Consider the following 21830-nt stretch of genomic DNA (forward strand, 5'->3'; position numbering starts at 1 on the left):
AACATCAAGGCATTTAACCACGGGCATAAGCACGTACGTTCAGGAGTGCATCTAGATACCTTGTAGGACTGGAAGTAGAGTTCAGTATTTCACAGGGCTGAGAACAATGTTATCAGGACATACTGATTTTATATTAGCAGTGTGGTCACCTATAGACTCGCATAAATGTATACATACACATACATATATACATATATACATATACACAAACATTTAGAGACACAGAAATGGTTGTATTTGCAGTACACATTTAGTAGGAGGCTACAGACTCATGCAGTCTCAACTGTGTACTATGATCAGGAATGCAAGTTCTGGATAGTGCTTATAGACTCTTCATCTGCTTAGTAGATCTGTGCCTGCACAGGGCTTCAAAGCAGAAGCTTTGAAATACCACTCTCTTTTCCCCTCAGATTCCCTCTACTTGGTGGAAAATGTGTGTTCATTCAAAGGGCTGTTTTGAACACTGAACCCAGGCTGTCATCCACACCTTCATTTTTGAGACCACATGCCATCAGTTTCTCACATAACCCTACTTCACTTCTGGAAAATAATTATTTAGTCTTCATCTGTCTTCTTATGGTCATCATTATTTCAAACACCTACATACTCAGAACATCCATTTCATCTTAATATTATAGCTTCTTGAACGTAACTGGCTTTTCAACTGCATCCTTTTGCTCATTTTTTAATATTTCCCATTATTTTTAGACTACCGGGAAGGGAGGCGATCTTGTGCAGGAAACTAGCAGGGAGCTGGAAGCCAACATAATTTTCTTCTTGATGTTTTGAATGACACATGCTATTTGAAAAAGGAGACACACATTCTTAATATTCTCATAAACACAAGCATTTCCTCATGAAGCTGCGCCGACTGCTTCTTATTCCTGTCATACTGCTTTTATAAATTCTCAGAGTACAAAGTGATTGAAAACTCTAGGTCTCCAGATTGCCAGAGCTAGTGATTTCAAATTACAGTGTTTTCTTTGAATACAGAGTTTCAGAATGATCAAATCCTATTTAAAGAAAAATATAAAATAATAAAAAGGAATGTGCATAAGATGTTTGGATAACATTCTTGTTAAATTGCAGGCTGTTCTCCCTCTGGATTTAGGCCCTAGTTTAATCAATTGTCCATAATAAATGCAGAAGAAGTCAAACTGCAGCTCAAAAAAGCATCTTGGTGACCAATTGTTTTGTTTGTTGTTTTAATTTTCTAAGATGCTCTTAGCTGGTATTGGGTAGCTCTCTAAACTTGCATACTTCTAAGGGCTGTTTCTAGTCACCGCATCTGACTGTGTTACATCATCTGAGCTACTTTTGCTTCCATTCTCAATTTTCTGCTCCTCAGAGGGCTGCAGGTTGGTAAGGATGTGGTGCTGATATTTCACTGAAAGCTTCTGAATGCTGCAGAGAAGGAAAAAGGAACTTCAACTGATGTGGTGCTGCTGCTGCTGCTCACATGCAGATTCTGCTGCTTACTTTCTTGCTCAGCAAGAATCCAGCTTGGGAGCCATCAGGAAGAGAGGGTTGAAACCACTGCTCATGGCTGCCTGGAGTAGCGGTAGATCCAAAATCTTGAATAACAGCACACTGGAAGTGACTGTGACCTTGGTATTGAAACTCAGTCATTTTTGCCTTCACTTCCCAGCCAAGGGAAAGGTTGACATCAGCAGGGGTGGGACCTGGTGTCTAGCACAGAAACTGAAGGTGGGTGCCTGAAGAACAGAACCAGCTTTAAAAGATCCCGGAGAAAGGGAGAGCACAGGAACACAGAATGGTTTGAACTGGAAAGGACTTTAAAGATCATCCAGTTCCAAGCTCCCTGTCATAGGCAGGGACACCTTCCACTAGACCAGGTTGCTCAAAGCCTTGTCCAACCTGACCTTGAACATGGCTAGGGATAGGGCAGCCACATCTTTTCTGGGCAACCTGTGCCAGGGCCCCGCCACCCTCACAGGGATGAACTTCTTCCTGTCTAATCTAAATCTACCCTGCTTCAGTTTAAAGCCATTACCCCTTGTCCTATCACTACATGCCCTTGTAAAATGTCCTTCTCCAGCTTTCTTGGAGGTCCCCTTTAGGAAACTGGAGGCTGCTATAAGATCAAAAGAAGTCAGATGTAGAAAACTGAAGTGTTTTAAAATAAATGCAGAGAGCTCAAAAGAAGAAAGAGTGGTTATAACCAGATACTACTTGCATCCTTCTGTGTCACTTTTTGCACGCTCCTGTGTGCTCCCATTCTGTTTCTAGCAATTCCCCCCACTTTTCTTAGCTAGAAATGCATATAAACCTGTGAATTGCAGCAAAATGCAAGGAGAAATGTTTAGCACCTATATAGCGAATGAAAAAAAGAAGAAAGATGATTAGGAATCTAAATTCTAACTGTATTTCTGTATTTTGCTGAGATGAGTAAGAAGAAAGAAAATGATAACATATTTCTAACAGCACATTATGAGATACCAAAATACAATTTGTCATGTTATTTATTTATTGTAAGAATGCATACAGACAGCTAAACATATTTGATTTCCTTAAGTATTAAAAGAGGGTGCTAGAGCAACAGGGAAACAGCAGAGTGCAGCTCTTACCGGTCATTATTGTCTATACAAATCAATAAATAACTGCATTATGTCACTGAATTTTTCAGTCAGTTCATTCCATATGGCCCATCTTTTCTCAGACAAGTCAGTTGCTAAAAACAAGCCATAAATCATCCCCATTCTTTTATTTTAATACTGTAAAGAATATTTGTTTTTATAACCAAATTGATTTAAGACTTAGCAAAGCCACAAAACATTCTAAACAGATGTTTAACTTGAAAGGCTCTAGTACACTTTCTTACTCTCTAGTTATGGAAAATTGGGGTGCATGTAACCTGAAACCTAGAACTTTTAAGCCTGAAGGAAAATGCATTTAGACAACATATATTTTATTACAAATATGTATTTGTAATAACTGACTTCAGTGAATAGAACACATGCTTGCTACACAGCTCTGTAACTGAATTAAAAACCGTGCAACCAGAAAAGTTTTTACGATACTTAGGATCTATGTGCAGAGGAAATATCACTGTATTAATATGTGGATTTCTGTTTACAGCAATAGATGGCTCAGAGTAGGGAAAGGGTTTATTGACACATATATGAAGAAGCTGATGTGTAGCACAGCCCATGAGCTTTTAGAGTTGTTTGTGGATAGCACTTTCTTTGGGAAGTGTTAGAAATGTTTCATCCTGAGAGACACAGCAACAGAGGAGCACTAAAAGCTTCTTTCTTTGACCTTGGGCTGAGAGTTATGAAAGTACGGCCACCATATTCTCTTTCAGAAAATTGCCTGCTACCTTCTTCTGACGAGTGCTTTGACTGGTAAAGTGGACATTGCATGTTCATTAGACTATTTTTGACCTTTTCCAGTAGAGGTATTGCATATGATTAATGGTACAGAGAATGAGAGCTGTGCATGACTCAACAGCTTCCTGTCTGTCCAACCATAAAGTATTCACCTTGGTGAGGGGGTACAGTACTGAGGAAATTGTTTGGCTGTAGGTATTTCACGAACGAGACTTTGTACTCGAAGTACAAAGTATGAGTGCTACAAAGTGTGCAAATATTATGCACTGTGCTAACAGTAAAAGGTCAAATTAAGGAAAAGGGAGAACTGGGGATATCTTGAACCAAACAAAGTTAAAGTTACTGGAGCAGACTGCCTTCCTCAGGGTTTTTGCAAGAAGACGCAGCCCAACTTTTAGATCTAAAGGTACTTTGCTCCCTCAGGAAGGGAAGAATTGAGATAGGTGAGTCTTGTCAGCACAATACCTCGTAGCGGTTTAATCACTTAAGCGCTGATAGAAATAAAGTTCGGGAACTGTGTAGGTTAGAAGATAGAGAGCAGGTAAAATTTTTGATGGACCCTGTCCTCATGGAGTTTGGTTGTTTGTCTTTGCAGGGTGCCATGTCACCTCTGTATCAGCCGGAATTTTAACAGCTATACCCCATTCAACCCCTTCAATTCCCTCTTCTGTAAGGTCATCTGGTATCATCCCCCTCTGCTGTCACACTTGGCCTTTGATTCTCTGCCTTTTCCTTTGATTCTCTGTCTTTTCCTTTGCCTTTTCCTTACCTTAGAGACACCTTTGAGAAATCCTGCAGTTTGTCTCAGAGGCTTCCCTTTCCTGCAGGTAGGCCAGGAGTTTGGTATTCCTTTAATTCAGAAGGTCAGTATGTTTAAGGAACAGACACAAAGTTGTGTTTGTCAGTACAAGGCTCCATGGAGAAGACACAGCCCAAGTGCTGCTTCGTTGTGCCTTTGCCATCTTCTTCACTGTGATCTACAGAAGACTTGAGATAGTGCTTGATAAGCCTACTATAAAAAGATGCTCTAAGACACATACTGAAAAATCATATTTTTTTCTGAAGTGATTTTCTTTGTGATCAAAATCCAGTGAGTGCATTGTAGGAAACAAATCTTCAGCTATGCAGTGCTCTGCTCTAGAATGTTTCTGTGATAGGGCTTATGGTGTGCTGGCCTATGAAAGCCAGGTATGCAACACGGCAAGAGAAGCAACGGTCAGGTTAGAAAGCTAACACAGAGGAGATGAAGTGCAACAAGAATCAATTTGATTGATTCCAGGGAGTGAAGGGGGATTAAAGTGGGCTTTCCCTTTAGATATCAAACACTTCTAGATTTTGTGCATAACTATAAAACATATTTAATACATTTAATTAAGGAATTACCTTAATTCCTTGGTAGACAGATATTCGAGCCAGATTGTGGCGCCTTTTGTAAGGATGGGATAAGCAGCATTAGCAGGTCTCATGCTAAATATCCTGAAATAGTTATATCAAAACCAATGAAGCTTTAGAGTTTTGATGCGACAGGTCAGCTGAGCTGGATGGCACTAGAACTTTGCACTTGTTTCTCCAGCTCTGGCCAGCATGGCCTTGTCCCTTGTTTTCCCAGATACTCACCACTTGAGCTGGCTGAACTGCTATCCTTCCGCAAGAGGCAGAACTTTTACCCCCCAGAAATGAAGGAGACACAAACGCAAAGGAAACCAAATTGAGACATAGCAGGCTGGGCAAGGGGTCACATTCAGTCATTTTCACCAGTTTGCTAATCCTGATATTCCAGTAAAAAAAAGCCTGTCCCCCGAGTGAAAGAAGGAACATCTAGTCTTTCCCTTAGGGAATGCTAAGGGAAATTTTCTACCTCTTTGGAGCCCTCAAATCAGCATACCAACTTCAGGCACAGAGTGGTTTTCACCGTTTCTGAAGCACTGTTGACAGGGCAAGTGTTCTCAGGGGAAGGAGGCTGGCTGGTGGTGGAGCAAGAGGATGGGGTGCCATCTCCATTTCTGCTAAGTCTTGTCAGGCTTTAGCTATCTGGTGCACTCTGTCAGAATAAGTCATCAATTTTGTTTCCTTGGCACTTGTTGTCTGTCATCAACCTTTCTTCTGCTGGCCGTGCCTGAATGTGTGGGTCTGAATGAGTGTACCACGCCAACAATCCTGTCCAATTTCAGAGCTGGCAAACATGATGGGAGCCTTGCCAAGAGTGCTGTTTGCCTCAAGTGCTGTTGTTGCCCACTTTCAAATCCTTGATCTTTATTTCATGCCGTAATGCCACATCTGCAGCCTTACACAAGCATTACAGTATCACCAAGCTTATCAGCTTCTGCCATGATACAGGACTGTCTGCATCATCACTTTACCCCACAGGCAGGCACCAGTTGCAGTATGATGACCAGAACTAGCTGAAAAAGTTAGCTGTATTTGCCAGGGTGTGCTTGTACTGTCCCAGACTGTGGGAGTGCAGCAAGAAAAAAACTTGGCTGTACCAAAACATTGAGGTGGAACAGTAACACCTGCTCTCTTTGACCCTAGGAGCAGTATCACCCTTCACATTTCTCTGCACACACCCCCCATTCTTCCCATGGAACACAGCAACAATAGGCACTGTCACATCCTGAAGCAAGAGGCATCTGCAGAACAGCAGATCTTTACAAAATAGCTAGCCAGTACTTGACTACACTACTGTGATTGCACCTATGGATGGAGCAGGTTTGCATATCCCTCTGAGGCAAGAGATCACCTTAGGCAGCAGGGGGACTCCAGTCCTGGATACTTAGACAGGGGCATGATCAGAGAAGAGTTTGTAGCTAGCTCCCTCTGTCTTTCATAGGAGTTGGAGAACTACATCAAGACTCTTGCCAGAGCCATTGTGATATGGGAAGCTCATCTACCATTCATCAAGGCTCTGCCAGCTGTGCACTGCCTTTCCTCGGGAGTTCTCCTTAGGTCTCCTCTATGCATCACTTTATGCAAATGGAGAGTCTTTGCTTGCTTCTGAGTACCCAGATGTGCAGATAATTTTTCCTAGTTTGGGGGTGAGAAGATCAAGGCATCTTTCTTAAGAATTTTGGCATGTATGCCTGGAAATTGAATCCAGTCACTTTTACAGTTAATCATGGCCTGGCAAAATGGTTTATATAAAAAGTTGGTTGGTGATGCAGAACTTAATATTGCAGTCACAGATTTATACCAGTGGTGAGAAGCACACAATAACGCTATTTTTGCAAACTAGATTGTTAGTTTTGAACATTCAGAACTTTTGCTTATGTTGGTTTTTGCCTGCAATCTTGAAAGGCTCATCACGTAGGTTCAAGGAGAGAAAGTCACATGCAGACTCTGCTTTTGTTTTACACTTCTAGTGAAAAAAAAGTTTATGCTAAGTGGTTACAATATTGTAACAGTGACTTGTGCTTTTCATGTATTCAAAGCAACTGAAGCAAGGAAATAGATTTCTGACTAAGAGATGAAATGATATGGTGCATCCTATTTCTCTCTTCCTCTCCTGCTCTAGCATCATCTGCTAATGTTATTCACATTCTTGTAACATTTGAGGACAGATACAGTTAGTGAGGGGTAGCGAGCAATGTTGGCTTTAATCTTTGTTCTAGTCTTTGTCTTATAATGCTATTCTGTGCAACTCTTGGGAGAAATGTGCTCCCAGAAAATTCACTATAGGTCATTTGAGCAATCTTATTTGAGATTCTCATTTTTTTTACCAACACTTAGAATGACAAAATGGATTTCCACAGTTCACCAGTGAAGTATGGTATCAGAGTGACCTTTCATCTCTGAAAGCTCACAAGTGCTGATATATATATTAACACAGAGGGAATATATGTATATAAATATGGGAGAGAACTCCAATCTGCTAAGCAACTTCTGACCCACTACTGAAAGGAGAAAGTGGCACCCCTTGTACCCATCTACCAGTTGCTCCCCAACAGGTACTCCAGCTAGGAAAGGGAGATGCTCCTCATCTCATTTTCCTCCAGAATTAATTGACCAGGGAAACGAAAACAGCCATGCCTGCCTTCCTTTGCGTTGCTTTTTCTGAGAAATCATAAGTGATGGGGAGATAGATGTTGCACATGACTATCAAAACCTCAAAGACAGAAGAAGGAGTGCTCTACAGATCTGAAAAGAGCAATTCATTATTATGTCATTTCATGTCATGCTTATTTTATTCAGCCGTGAATGTTGGTGAAGAGACAGTTTCATTCCACACCTGAACTTCCCCTGCTGCAGGCAAAAGTGTGCAACTGCCTTCTAAGGTCCTGGACCATAACATGTATCACTTATTTCTGCTTGCAGATGGTTCTTACAATTCATCGTCTTACTTCTTTCCTGGCTGGTCACAGATAAGAAAGAATAAAGCAGTGAAAGCTTGGAGAAGAGTAAGGAAAGATGGTTTGGGAAGAAAGCAATCAAAGCTGTTTAGAAGACAAGTGATCAGAGCCATTTTCTTTAAGGCCATCCTATATCACTGTATCCTCTGTGGATGAACCCTTCCACTCAGTACAGGTGAGGTGTGGAGTCTAATGAGATTATCCTCTCCAGGTCACATCCCTGCACTGAGACATTACCAGTTGTATGCAGACCACAGGCAGATGACAGACTGATGTTGAACTGAAGAATGAAGAGTTCCAGTGAGATTCCAGAAATTCCTTTGGTATCCTATTCAAGTGCTTCAATAGCCTATTAAATACTTTACCAGTATTATTCTTTTCTGCAAAGCAAGTTCATTTATTCTTGTCCTTTTCCCAGCCAAGGCTAGTAATGAGTAATCACCATTCCAACCTAACATGTAGGATTTAATAAGTTTCTTCTAAAAAAGAGAGGACAGCAGAAAAAAGCCAGTCTCCTCCCGTCTTTTGCCAGACATCATTGTTTCTAAAACTCTGATCACTCTTGTTGCTCTATTTGGGTTCACTTTTGGTGGTCTTTTTTACATGCAGTATTGTGTTTAGAACTAGGCACTACTTCAGTTCACTAGCAGTCTCTTAACTTTAATAAAGGGCTATAAAGTTATCCAGTGGATACTTTGCAGACTTCCAAAACATCCCTTTCTGCTACGCTCAGATCCTTGGAAAGAAGGCAAAGTACATGGTTGCCCCAAGCCAGAACTCAACTTTGCATGTCATTTTCCTCCCTTCAAGGAATTCAGAATAACCTAACCATGATTTTTTCTCCCATAAAAAAGACTCTTTAGGGTAAGATATACCATCCTCCTTTGAATAGCCCCAATCTGCTCATTGCTTTGTGTTAATTCCTGTTGACTCATTATATCTGGGGCTAGCACACCAAAGAGTGACAATATTAATTAAAACAGCCTGGCAAAGCTGTTTAGGGTAGGGGAGCTGCACTAGAATATCCTGAGCCATATTTCAGTAAAGAGCTCTGTAGATTGTGTAAGCCATCATGGTCGCGAAATTTTCTTGCCTTGAGAGTGCCAGCCTTGTGCAATAGCAATCCCCATAGCTTTAAGGATGACAAGTCTCAGCAGGAAGAAGAAATGAAGCAATGGTGATTTCTGGTGGTGTTCTGTAGCAATTTGGAAGTTTTCCACCTTCAAGACTTCATTTCCCAGTATGGAGAAAGACTGTGGCTGGAACTGGCACTTCTCACTGCTGCCATCTGGTAATCTTACCTCCACTAAGGATGTTTGGGAGAGGGGAAGCAGGAATGGGACACATTCACTGTGCATTGCAAAAGGTGGACTTTTAAGTCTTCTAATGTATTCTCATCCCCTCTCTTCAAACTGTAGCTATACCATGAAATCTGTCTCTGGGCAGACTGCAGAGATAGCATTAACCAGCTATTGAAACCTGCAGACTTCTACCAGCATCTCTAAGAGTGTCATGCTCCTCAGCTGACCTAACTTCTTCAGGTGTTTTGGTGGTTTTCCTCTATAGCATCTTTCTTAACCTCTTCACAAATGCTTGTGTCATGTAGAAACTGATGTTTTAAGTAGCAAAGAGCTCTTTCCCTTTCCAATAGACAACTTCTCTCTTGTGATTGTTTCTGGAGTAAGATGGACAGATGGCTCTGATCTTTGCTTAGGAAAAGGAGTGGACTGTTTCTCTGTCAGTTCCAGCGCAGGTCTCCTCCCATTGCAGTGAGACCAAAACATGAAGAATGATCTCAAGTAGTCCCTCTGGCATGCCAGCTAGAATGTTGTCATTTATGAGTCACCACTGGGGCTTTGACTACTCTCTTCACATGCCTTTTATCCACTAGTCCTACCCTGACAGACAGTGTGGGAAGAATGTGAGTGGTGTCATTCCAGAAGTCATCCCCCTCTCTCGAAGGAAAGGCTTTGAGGCACAACCGTGTTCATTGAGTTTCCTTGGTCCAGCCCTTCAGGCTTGTCTCCCAGGGCAGAGATTTTTCCTGCTATGCAGGAAGAATAAGGCATCTGCCACAAGCCATTTGTCAGCAGAACTTTTAAGCACCAAAGATTTCCTTATTTACAGCTTTTTTTGTCAGCTCAAATACAACCAATGTTTTTCAGACTGTTAAAATATTCAGTAATAGTCAGCAGCAGCACTGAAATTCCCAGGAATGTTTCTTCTGGAAAAATAGAGGTGATAGCAAATGTATTTTTCTGCTTATTTTGCTTTTTCCACTACTTTCTTTTACTAGCAATTGGAAGGAAGTTTTTTTTTGTCAAAATTATTATAACCCTAGAAAGGCAAAGCTTTTGTCTGCTTTAAGAAGGTGAGAGTGCAGAAATAAAACCCCAAACAATCTGCATATCTGTGTTTATGAACATGACTTGCCGAGTGGAATAACTACACCCGGCACCTGGTATATTGATTACACATTTTGATATGATGCATTCATTTCTTAATACACTGATTTAGAGTGGCTTGCGAGTTTCACTATTGTGTTCAGTTTCTGCATCAGTTCTTTATTCTTTTCCAGCATAGCATTTGAATTAAAGACAAATATTTTTAAAGCATAAACAAATCATAATTGACATCACGTTGTTCATTGATTTTGATTGTATCTAATGGCCATTCATACATGTTCTGTGGACTTAGTGCTGTAGTAAGCTTCTCCAGCTTTTAAATTCAGTGTTTCTTTGGTTATATTTATATAACACAAAGCATCTGATATGGCAAAGGGATGAAGACATATATGAAAAAGGGGGGATCTTATCAATGCATATAAATACCTCAAGTGAGGGTGCAAAAAACAGCCAGGCTCTTTTCAGCAGTGCTCAGGGATGGGACAAGAAGCAATGGGCACAACCTGAAACACAGGAGGCCCCATCTGAACACCTGAAACTGAACCCCATCTGAAAACGTCTGAAAAAGGAAACACTTTTTTACTATAAGGGTTACAGAGCACTGGCACAGGTTGTCCGGGGTGTTGTGGAGTCACCATCCTTGGAGGTATTTGGAAGCCACCTGGGCATGGTCCTGACCAACCAGGTCTAGGTGACCCTACTTGAACAGGGGGGTTGGCCCAGATGACATCCAGAGGTCTCTTCCCACCTCAACCCTTCTGCGATCTCTTGTGATCTATGATTCTGCAGAAAAGACATGATAAAAATTCTTTTAAAATTAGAATACTCACTCTAAAATAATATTTGACATAAGTAGAATAAATAATATTTTACCTAAGTCAAATATTTTTGTCACTACAATAGATTTTTTGCAGAATCATATTTTAAAAGCATCTTTTTATTTCCATTAACTATAGCTTGGTATCCCTTTGTTTTGCTAAGGAACAATTAGGTACTAATTAACTCCCTTTCAAAATACAGAATTTCTACCATTTTCTACCCATGTTGTCTGGCTCTTCCTCAGCCATTCAGAACTATGCTGCACGAGAGTCCCTTGATGAGTCACCCTGCCTATTTTTTCTGTCCAAGTCAAAAGTCAATTACTCCTGGCTTTCTTAGTAGTCAGAAGGAATGAAGATAAAGAGAGAAAGATATGTAGGCTATTCCTGTGACAAGTGCGTCAGCCTTTCCCTTAGTATGTTTCTCCTGTGGTTTTTGTGGTATCCAATATGATACACATCATTCTCATTGCTGAGTGCATTCATTACATCTAATGCCTGATGTCTCTCTTGCTTACCTTGGTTTTTCAGTTGCACCATTGACACACTCCATAAACCTAAAAGCAAGGAATTTATCATGAAAACATAGGTATTACCGACAGTAATTGCCAACAGTAACGCTGTGTACAGTGGTCAAAGAGTCAAATATCCTCAGTGGTTTTCTTTGCAATAGCTTTGCTACATATCAAAAAGAGTGGAGAAGAGAGTGGAGCCCAGTGGTATTCCAGAAATGAATCTTTCACAATCCTTCCTCCAAGAATCAACTTATGTCCACAGGACAAATGAGGAGCCCTTCAGCTGTGGCTGTAGAGTTGACACCTATGTGGATCTGACAAACCTCTCAGGTGCAGGAATTGCTATCAGGCCTCTGGGACAGATATCCACTGCAAAAAATGGTGTAAAGGAGTAAATCCCAGGGACAGTCATTTTGGGACAGTAGATGCCAGTGGAGCAGTGAAGCTAACGGTGATATTTGGTGGAAGGGGGGAGAACTGGTACAACCCTGTGAAGTATATTGTTTACGTAGGGTTAGAACATCCTGACCCCAGTTTTCTTGTGGAATGGGAAGTGCGTCCTGCTTAGACAATTGGTACGTTCTTTGGGTGAAGGTACTGATTTATGGCAAGAGAAGGAAGGCAGAGCAGAACTGGTTTAGACCTGCTTTTAGTGGTCATGGCTGTAACATTTCTAAGACAGAGCTGATCTGTCATTAGCATCAGTTATTAAACAACAGAGAATGGAGCTCAGATTCACAGATCCTGAGGGAACTCTGACTGTTTTCACAGACTATGTTTCCCACAACTGTGAGTCTCAGGAAGGTTTGTCACCTTGAGCACAATGTCAGACTCACACCACCTCTGGATAGTGATGAGGGCCTGCATATGGACAAGTAAGCTTCCTGGACAGCAAGGGACTTGGGAGCAGGAGGGAGACACCGAAGGAGTTCTCCTGGTGTCAGCAGAGGCCCAACGGGACTGACACTGATCCAGAGCTAATGGGTTCTGTTTAAACAGACCTGACTGCTACTGGGCATTTGCGCAACAAATACTGATCACTGTGTTTCAGCAGTAGAGCATTTTTCTGAAGGTACTAAATGTCATGAGACAAAAGCTGACACAGGCTCTCTCCACATGTCTTACCTTCCTTATGGCCTCTACCAGTTGCTGCATTGCCCATAGCTCCATTACCCTGCTATCATGGTAATCCCAAAACAATTTATGTCCAGGGGGTGCTGCATGCTGTCTGCCTGGTTAAGCAGTGAGCTAATAAGCCTTCCTGGATTTCAGATTGCTAGGTATTGGGGTAAGATAAACGTTCAGAAAGCACTGGAATTTTGCCAAAGGTAACAAGCCTAGATAGACTCAAGCTTATAGATGTTCATTGAATTACTTTCGAAGAATAGGCTGAGAAATTTGGGGCTGTTCAGCCTGGAGAAGAGAAGGCTGCTTGGAGACCTCATAGCAGCCTTCCAGTATCTGAAGGGGGCCTACAAGGATGCTGGGGATGGACTCTTCATTAGGGACTATAGTGATAGGACAAGGGGTAATGGGTTAAAACATAAACAGGGGAAGTTTAGATGGGACGTAAGAAAGAAATTCTTTACTGTTAGGGTGGTGAGGCGCTCTAACAGGCTGCCCAAGGATGTTGTGAATGCTCCATCTCTGGCTGTGCTCAAGACCAGGTTGGATGAGGCCTTGGGTGACATGGTTCAGTGTGAGGTGTCCCTGGCCATGGCAGGGTGGTTGGAACTGGATGATCTTAAGGTCCTTTCCAACCCTAACTATTCTATGATTCTATGATTCTACTTAACATAGCCCAGAAACAGCCTGGCTATTCTGCTGACAAGGGTAGTGCAAAATTGGTGGAACACGGTAACTTCACTGGCTAGCAGGAGTGCTCCAGACTTACCCAGACAGGCAGTGGTCTTTAGTTACTTGTTTACATTCTATTTCTTCAGTAATACAATAAATATCAATAAATATCAAGTAACTCTTCTGGAACTTGAGATAGAGATCTGTCACATTCTTCAGCTTTGGCACAAATATGCTTTATTTATAAAAAAGAAAATGGGAGGAAGAGGGGAAGTTGAAACAGAAAATTTTTGTAAATCGTTCTTCTGTTAGAGTGAAGGAAACTGATAGTATCTGTAGATTTTACCTCACTGTAGTTTGCACAAGTTCCTGGATAGCAGTAGTACACAGGTTCCTCTTTTCTGCCCATTGTAGTCTTCTGATTTTCCTCAAAGTGACTAGCAGCAGAGAACAGTTTATTGTTCATTTAGTTTACTGTACAATACATGGCTTACTATTTCCTTTTTGAATAGTATCACTCACATCTAGAAATTTCCTTGTAATTTTTTTATATTATAAGTACACTGGCAAGTGAAAACATATTTCTGGGTTTAGCTTATGCCCCCTGCGGGTTTTGCCATGCCATTTCTAATGAGATCCTCGTGGCCAAAGGATGCAAAAGGGGGTCACTCCTGGTGGCCACCTGCAAGCGGGGGGACAAGTCCGTCTCAGATCTCCTCCCTCCAGCAGAAAGGCCATGCGAGCAGCTGACTGGAGTGGGGTGCACATCAGTTGATGTATCTAGTGATAAAGGGCCAAGGGAAACGTGCTTGTGAGGCTTTGATGCTTGAGATGAAAGAGCCCATGGACATCTTTCTTTTGCTTATAGAGACTATATGTGGACCCTGTTCACCATTCATTTATCTCCTAAGAAAACAGACTTGTGGTGCCCTTGGATCTGTAATGTCCCAAAAGAGTCAGGGAGGATGTGGAAGCAGAAAGGGAAGTGAGCTGCAGTGGCTGGGGCAGGTGGTGGTGGCTGCTCCACTAGCCAGGGCCGAGGCCACTGCCTGGAATGGGAACACTGCTGGAGCCTAAATACTAGGTCCCAGCATACCAGTACACATCCAGGCCAGAATGAGAAACTGGAAGTGGGGTGCAGCTACTAACTGGGACAGGATGGTTATATTACCAACTGCATAGTGCTCACCATCAAGATTGGGTCAGGATGATTGCCAGCCGTGCACAGCTATTTCTCCTATTAGTTAAGCAGGTTTTCCAAGTTTATATGTTGCTGTATTTTTTTCTCTTCCCTGGCCTCCTTCCTTGGGTCAGAAAATGTGTACTTCTAGAGCCCTTTTGTTTAGCTCTCAGCTTGGGAGTGGGAAAAAGTTACTTATGGCTGAGCTCTCAGAGTATAATTTCATTTCCTGGGTCTCTGAACAGTGATTTAAGCTGGTGTCACCTAGAATATTCAAACGAGCACCTAGAAGTTCATTATGCAAAAACAATACGACAAGGTACAGGTATGCTTTCTTTGAAGACCAGAAACAAATGTGATTGGTATCAAGAAATGAGAACTTCAGTTCTTTTGTGTGTATTTTAGTGTTATCTGTGCCGATCAGCCTCCTCAGTCTTTGGTTGTCTTTGTTTTCATTTTCGCATGAACACAATGATGGTGTTTTTAGACTGAGGTATTTCAGGCACTATGTCTTACGCAATTTGCTCTTAAACAGCTGAGACATGGGTGCCTATCTGTCTATGACAAGGATTAGTTTATTGCTTATTTAATAGAGATCTTCAAAACTTGTTTATAAGTGTTTACATACAATTTTTTCAACAATTCGGATTGCCTAAGGCTACAGCATGTTCCCCCTGCTTATGTGCAGTGTGTAACCCCCATGTGGCCTCAGGCAAATGGAGTGGTTAAAAGATTTATGCACTGCATGGATAAACAAAATCTGGGAGAATTTCCCTGAGGCTTTGCCTGGATTGGCAAAATGGTGTGATTTTAAAAATGATAGTTAGTACGTGGTATTTCCCATACACATTGGCTTGATGAGGAGAAACCTGTATGAGAGAACCAGGGGTTTTAAAGAAACCCCACGTAGGTACAGCATATGTTCACAGCTTGCCCCCTCTACTAACTTCTTGTAAGGCAGCAACTACTATCAACCAACTGAATTATAACCATTTTCCTAGTGCAGACATAACCTAAGAAAACAAATAGCTTGAAGACTTCCAAGAATTTCCCCAGCCAGGCAATGCAATGAGCACTGCAGACTGAAATGGAGATTTGGGGAATTTCTCTTTCCGGTGGAGGAAACAAGGAGGAGGCTGACAAAATCTCCTGCGGGTTTGGAACATGCCCTGACCCTTATCGAGGATTTCCTGGTATCAATGGGAAAACTTCTACACGCTGAAAAATGTGAGGATTTTAACTGCAACATGCTTCCTTTGTTCTGGATTTGTGTTAAACCTGCAAAAGTCTAGAATTTAGGCTGGTGGGGGAGTAGCCAAAGGATTTGGAAAGCCTTGCTCACTCTCACTTGGTTTATAAGCCAAGTACAATGGGCTATATATAGGCTGTATGTAACGCTGATTTCTCCAGGAAAGTGATTGATTTTCTTTCAGTATAAACCAGTCCCCCACCGGCTTAGGCCAAAACGAAATAAAGATGTTGGCTTGACTTCTAACACTCGCAAGGAAATTAATTTTAAACCAGTACCGTCCGCTACACCAGGACAGCTCTCCTCGGGGCCTCAAGCCACCATGGAAACTCATAGGCGCCGGCCATCTTCCCCACACCTCAGCCACAAGCCCCCGGCCCCTGAGGGGGACAGTGGCTTGATCCTCAAGGGATCAACACCTCCGACCCCATCCCACCATCCAGTCTCCGCTTTGAAGCCACCCGCCGTGGACAGCTCCGTGCCAGGGTGGTCCGGGGGGCTTCCCCAGCTCCCGGAGGCGGGTCTGGGAGGCGGGCGCAAAAGGCCGCTCGCACTGAGGTTTCCCGCTGGGAACTTGCAGCCACCCCGCTGTTCCCCGGAGACCGGCGAGCTCGGGGACCCTCTCGCTCCTCAGGGAGGAGCCGCCTTCTCCCTGGGAAAGCGGCTGCTGGCCTAGGAGAGCCCTTACGTCGGCTGCCCGGCAGCCCAGGCCCGCGGCTCACGGCTGCCGCCCGCTGGAGGGCCCGGGCAGGGCTCGGGGCGGCCCGGGATGTCCCGTTGTCCTGCATGTCCCCCGGGGCCCGGGTTTCGCCCTCTGCCACCCGCTGCCTCTGAACGAGTCCATAACTGAGTTATAGCACCGCGGAGAAGGGCAGCTGGTCTCGAAGCGAGAAGCAGCCCTAGCCACCAGCCGTAGTCACCTGTGGTGGTGGTTCTCCCACCAGCTGACCACCCATTACTGTTTGTACTGCTAAATCTCAGGCTTACTCTGTTAGAGCCCTTTTCTTCCCCCTTAAAACACCCTTCTGCACCTTTGGTACTCCTAAGGGGAATTCTTATGCACTCAGATCGTGCCTCTTTACCAAATTCTTATTTATAGGTCAAAGACTGCTCCCATTAAGATGGCTGGTACAAGAAATCCTCTCTTACTCATCACTTTACAACTCATATCAGAACTCTTACCTATTCAGTTTTAACATCAGTGTAAAGCACAGGCATGAGATCCAACTGTGTTTTGCTGCTGGATTCCCCAGAGCTACTTACAGAGGTACCACTTTCATCTCTTGCCACCATCCCTATTTCACTTTAATCCTCTCTGCAGGTGCATGCCCTCAGGAGCCCGTGCCCTGGTAATTCAAAAGCACCACTGCTGAGGGTGACTGCTCCTCCCTTCAGGCCTCTTTGCTTCAGTTCCAAATACAGAGATTTGTGTTTGCATAGAGGCACTTTTGTGAACTGTCCCATTCCATAGAATAAGCCAGGCCATGTCATATTTCTGCCCTATCACTACCCTTTTGGCAAACTTGGTACTAACTGTAAATGAGTGATGACTTGCACATTTCCTTCAAGATTATTCCTGCTACCAATGCCTGTGTAACGTCTCTAGAGAAAGCTTTGACCAACAACTGCTTCTCAAGCAGTTTTATGCCTGTCAGTTAAGCAGGTTTTAGGTCATTTAATTTGGACTGTTTCATTTTCATAAATCATGTTAGACCAAAGTGTTTATTGATGTGCATGTGCTTTTTATCAGTGAGTTACCTCTTTTATCATAATTCTTGTCATTTCTGGTCAGGAATCAGCTGTGGTAAAAGTGAAGTTGCAGACAGGAGACTTCAGGTGCACGTCTTCCACTGTCCTGCGGCCCCATTCTGGAAGTCTTCAGGAAGATTAAATGATTTCAGGAGCATCCTGCTGGTCAAAAGCAACCATCTAGCACAAAGGCTTTTTTAACTTGGTAGAACTATTCTTTCCTACTGAAAATGAGTTAGCAAAGAAAAGAGGCTACCTTATTTTGAAGTGAAAAGTGGCTGCTTGAAAACTATAAAAGTGAAGTTCCATCCCTACTTTTATAGGTAATTACGTTACCCTTTCTTTTTTTTCTTTCAGATGTCATGAAAGTATTTATTAACTTCTGATCAAATGCACTGGAAGAAATTAACTGATATTTTTCTCTAACAATTAAAAAGCAACTTCATGTTGATGTAAGGGAAACCAACTGAATGAGCTATTCTAACACTTATCTGATTTGAACCCTTCTTAAAATCTATGAGCTTCTAACTCAATGTTCTACATGGAGAAATAGGGCAGCAAGCTAAAACAGCAGAAATTGGCTTCAGAACAAATAAAGGAAGGTATTTCTTCACTCTGCATATATCTCAGCTGTGGAACACATTTACAGATAGCTTACATAGATTCAGAAAGATCTTGGACAGATTTATGCAAGAAAAATCCATTGAAGGACATTATATGTAAAGATTCCACAAAGAATCTGAACCAGTATCAGTAAGATACTCTTAACAGGAACCCAATTATTTTTATTGCCCATCAGTGCCTGACAGAGGCTGTCCAGAAGCAAACTACTAGTGCTTAACTCAGGTTCAAACCTTACTTACTCAATAGACCTACAGGATGAACACTTCAGAGGAACCTATGACTGTAACAGCATTAATCGATCAGAATATAAAGCTCTGTGGAGAATATGTACAATGGGTCTCACAAATAGCACTTTCTCACAAAATTTGGCAGTACAACTGAAAAGGTTTCTCTGTTATGTGCAGTTGAGTGGAGTTTAGTTTAAAAGACAGAAATAGCACAGTTGTGTGCAAATTATATGACACTATCTGAAAACAACTGAAAGAATGGAGGCTAAAAATCTCATCTAATTAATGCATAACAATAGTTGATGATTTATTGACTTTTCTGTGAATACACAGCTCCTATTAACAATATTTAGATACATTTTCTCAGAAATTATTAATTATTCATGTTTAGTAATTGATGATTAAACATTTTACAAGAGACAAGGCACTAAAACGTACAGTTAGTCATCCTTATTAGAGATGCTGTGAGTTTCAGACATACAGTAGATTCCGCTCACTTTGACAATTATTGAATCTTTTCCTCCAGTGGTACTTCTGGTTGCATTTCACACATCTCCAACCATTAGGAAGTATACATTTTAGGACCCTACTTTTGTCTCCTTTTACTCACTGTTTCTGTAGGAAAACCAAAGAATTTGCTATGAAAATTAGCTACACAGTAAAGATAATGAAAACCCCATTTATCACATTACTAAGGACTTGGACAAACTGTGAACTCCTTAGAGAGTCAAACTATAATGTGGGCATTATTTATCAATCGAAAACAACCATAACAAAAAAAAAAAAAAAAAAAAAAAAGCCTGTTTAAAGGTGCAGTTCCAGAAGCTACTTGTGTGTGAGGCAGAACCAGCTTTTGTGGTGTTTGAGGCACTAAAATACTAATCCAACACTTTACAACAGGTGAGATGACTGAGGCTGATGCCATGCTAGGAAAATCAGAGAAGCCTAGAGGCTACCATCTGGTTAAAATGAGACCTTAAATAGTGTACAGTTTTCAGTGCAATTACCCAGAAACTGTTGCTAATAAAAGGCAAAGACTAAGAGAGATAACTCCTAAATACTCCAATAAAATATTTAGTGTCAGAAGGAATGTGTACATTTTCAAGTATCTTATGATACTTGGCATGGTTTAGTGGGAGGTGTCCCTGCCCATGGCAGGGGGTTTGGAACTAGAATGATCTTAAGGTCCTTTCCAACCCTAACTATTCTAGGATTCTATGATAAATAGCCCAGTACTGAATTGCTAATTCCATTTTAGATGCTGACTATAAGCACAAACACAGCACCATGTAAATTTATATATTGTTGGAATACAACAGAATCTAATACCACATAACAAACACAACACAGTGTAAAGGAAGAATGGATTCCTAATTATTTGACCATTTATACAAAAATGGCAAAGAGGGGTGCCTAGCTCCAAGTGCCTCCTTGAGATTCTCAAGCTCTTGTGCTGGCAGTATTTTAGAGGTCCAATTTTCGGTGCCTCTGCATTTAGACTGCAGTGATCCTGAGCCCCCTGAACACACATGGAAAGATTACCACTTTCAGAAGTTTTCAGGGTATCCTTGCAGTCTCCTTGACCAAAGGAATTCAGGTGCAATTCCAGTACGGGCAGAATACACATGCCAAATAAAGGAAGATGCCGCTGTATAAGATAAAGTAATAATAGAGAGAGAACCTCACAGAACAATCTCAATTAATACCCTGGGTCATTACCAAATTTAAGTGGAAGTCACTTTTTCCCATTGGAAAGATAAGACTTTCAAAAGACTGGCCAGAGAGACTTCTCAAAACATGGCCAACATGATGTGCCATTAAAAGAGATTTGTACCAGCAGTGATGGCAATAACACATTTGGAAACAAATTATGTCTTCAAGTGGTTTTGCTTCTTGGGTATTGTAAAAATATTTCTGTTAAATTGCACGAATTTTTGGAAATGAAAGTTTCTTACTCACTCAGCAATATGAGTCACTCAAAAATCACAGGCAGAAAAGATGTTAGAGAAAACCATTACGTGATTGCTCTTGATGAGCAAAATCTGATTTTTTCCCTCCTAGTTGCATAGGTTGGAAATACGAAAGATGCCCAAGGGAAGTGTGGCTCCAGTACTCCTTGGAAATTGGTGAGATCGGAAAGTGTAACCAACGTGCCTTGTTAAAATTCCATTCCATGTTTCCTAGAGCCCATTTTGCCCCAAAGTCTTGACTTGCCACGACCCCTGCTGAAGACAGTGGGTCAGTACCACTGAAAAACAGGCCCTGTAACTACACTTGTGCTACTGGATGCTAGTTGGTGGTAAAACAGATTGTACATCTTGTGTCTGGAAGTTCAGAAACACAGCCACAAAAAGAAAGGTATGATTAGGGTTATGCTTTCTAGTTCTTTGGAAAGTAGAACAGAATTGAATATCTGTGTGTTTGCATTTATGGATTATCAGAACTTTTTCTGGTACCAATCTGAAGTGTCAGGACATCTGCCTCCTGAGAAGCTGAAGATCAGATTTCTCATTATTTAAACTTCAGATTCTTCAGAAAAAAAAAAAAAGGCAGAAAGTATAAATAAACACAAAAGCCCACATATGGCTGAAAATACAAAATATTAGAAAAAAATATTATTAGTTTGGTTGAATTTATGTATGTCTAACTGGGGATGGATTAACATAGTTAGCTTTACTTTTTTTAATTAAGAATGTGAACTAATTTGATGGAAGCAGCAAAGATTTTATGAGAAAGAAAGGTGAGAGCATGCCTGTGTGATATATCAACAGCACCAGTTAACAAAAACCTAACCAAGAACTGAATCTGTCAGGCTTAACCTGTGTTAATTTATTGCTCTTGGTAGCTCAGCACTGACAGCGCATAATTTTAACCTGGTCCATAATTTGGAAGATTTTAATATATAACAATTTTAAAAAATCAATTTCTTACCCCCAAAGTCATTTTTATAGATTTCCAAAGTACTCCACTGCTGTTACTATGTCCATACTTGTGTTTTAAGTCATGACAGAATGTGTGCTTGAGTTTGATGTGCGATAGGGCTTGAGCCACCTATATCTGTGCTGTGTATAGTGGAAGGGCTTAGGTTTAAGCCAGTCTTTTTCCATGCGTGATTTTCCCAGGCTGGCACCCTGACAGTGCGCTTGTGCTGGATTTACAGAAGCAGTGTTGGTAGCCGTGGTATTTGGAGCAGAATGAGAACAGAGACTGACACTTATCCCTCAAGCCCATGGCAACATTTCAGTGGGGTTGTGGAAGTATAAACTGGAAGCAAGCAATAAACATATCAGTCTGCAAGAGTAAAAGCAAGATTTACCCCAGAAGACAATGTTGTAATTGGTTAAGACAAAGTACTATTGCAATTGTTCATTGATTATATCTCTAAATTTGTCACCTTATCAGTACGACAAGGCACCTCAGTGACACAGTTAGCAATGATGGTTGTTCCCGCTGGCCAAAGCCCCTCATTTTTTATTCAAATTCATCCAACCCCACTGATTTTGGAATTGGAAAAGTTGCAATGAATCAGTGCTAGACAACTTGAGAAGGTGAGACCCTCACCATGGTCCA

The sequence above is a fragment of the Psittacula echo genome (assembly GCF_963264785.1).
Source record: "Psittacula echo genome assembly, chromosome: 2".
Lineage (NCBI taxonomy): Eukaryota > Metazoa > Chordata > Aves > Psittaciformes > Psittacidae > Psittacula > Psittacula echo.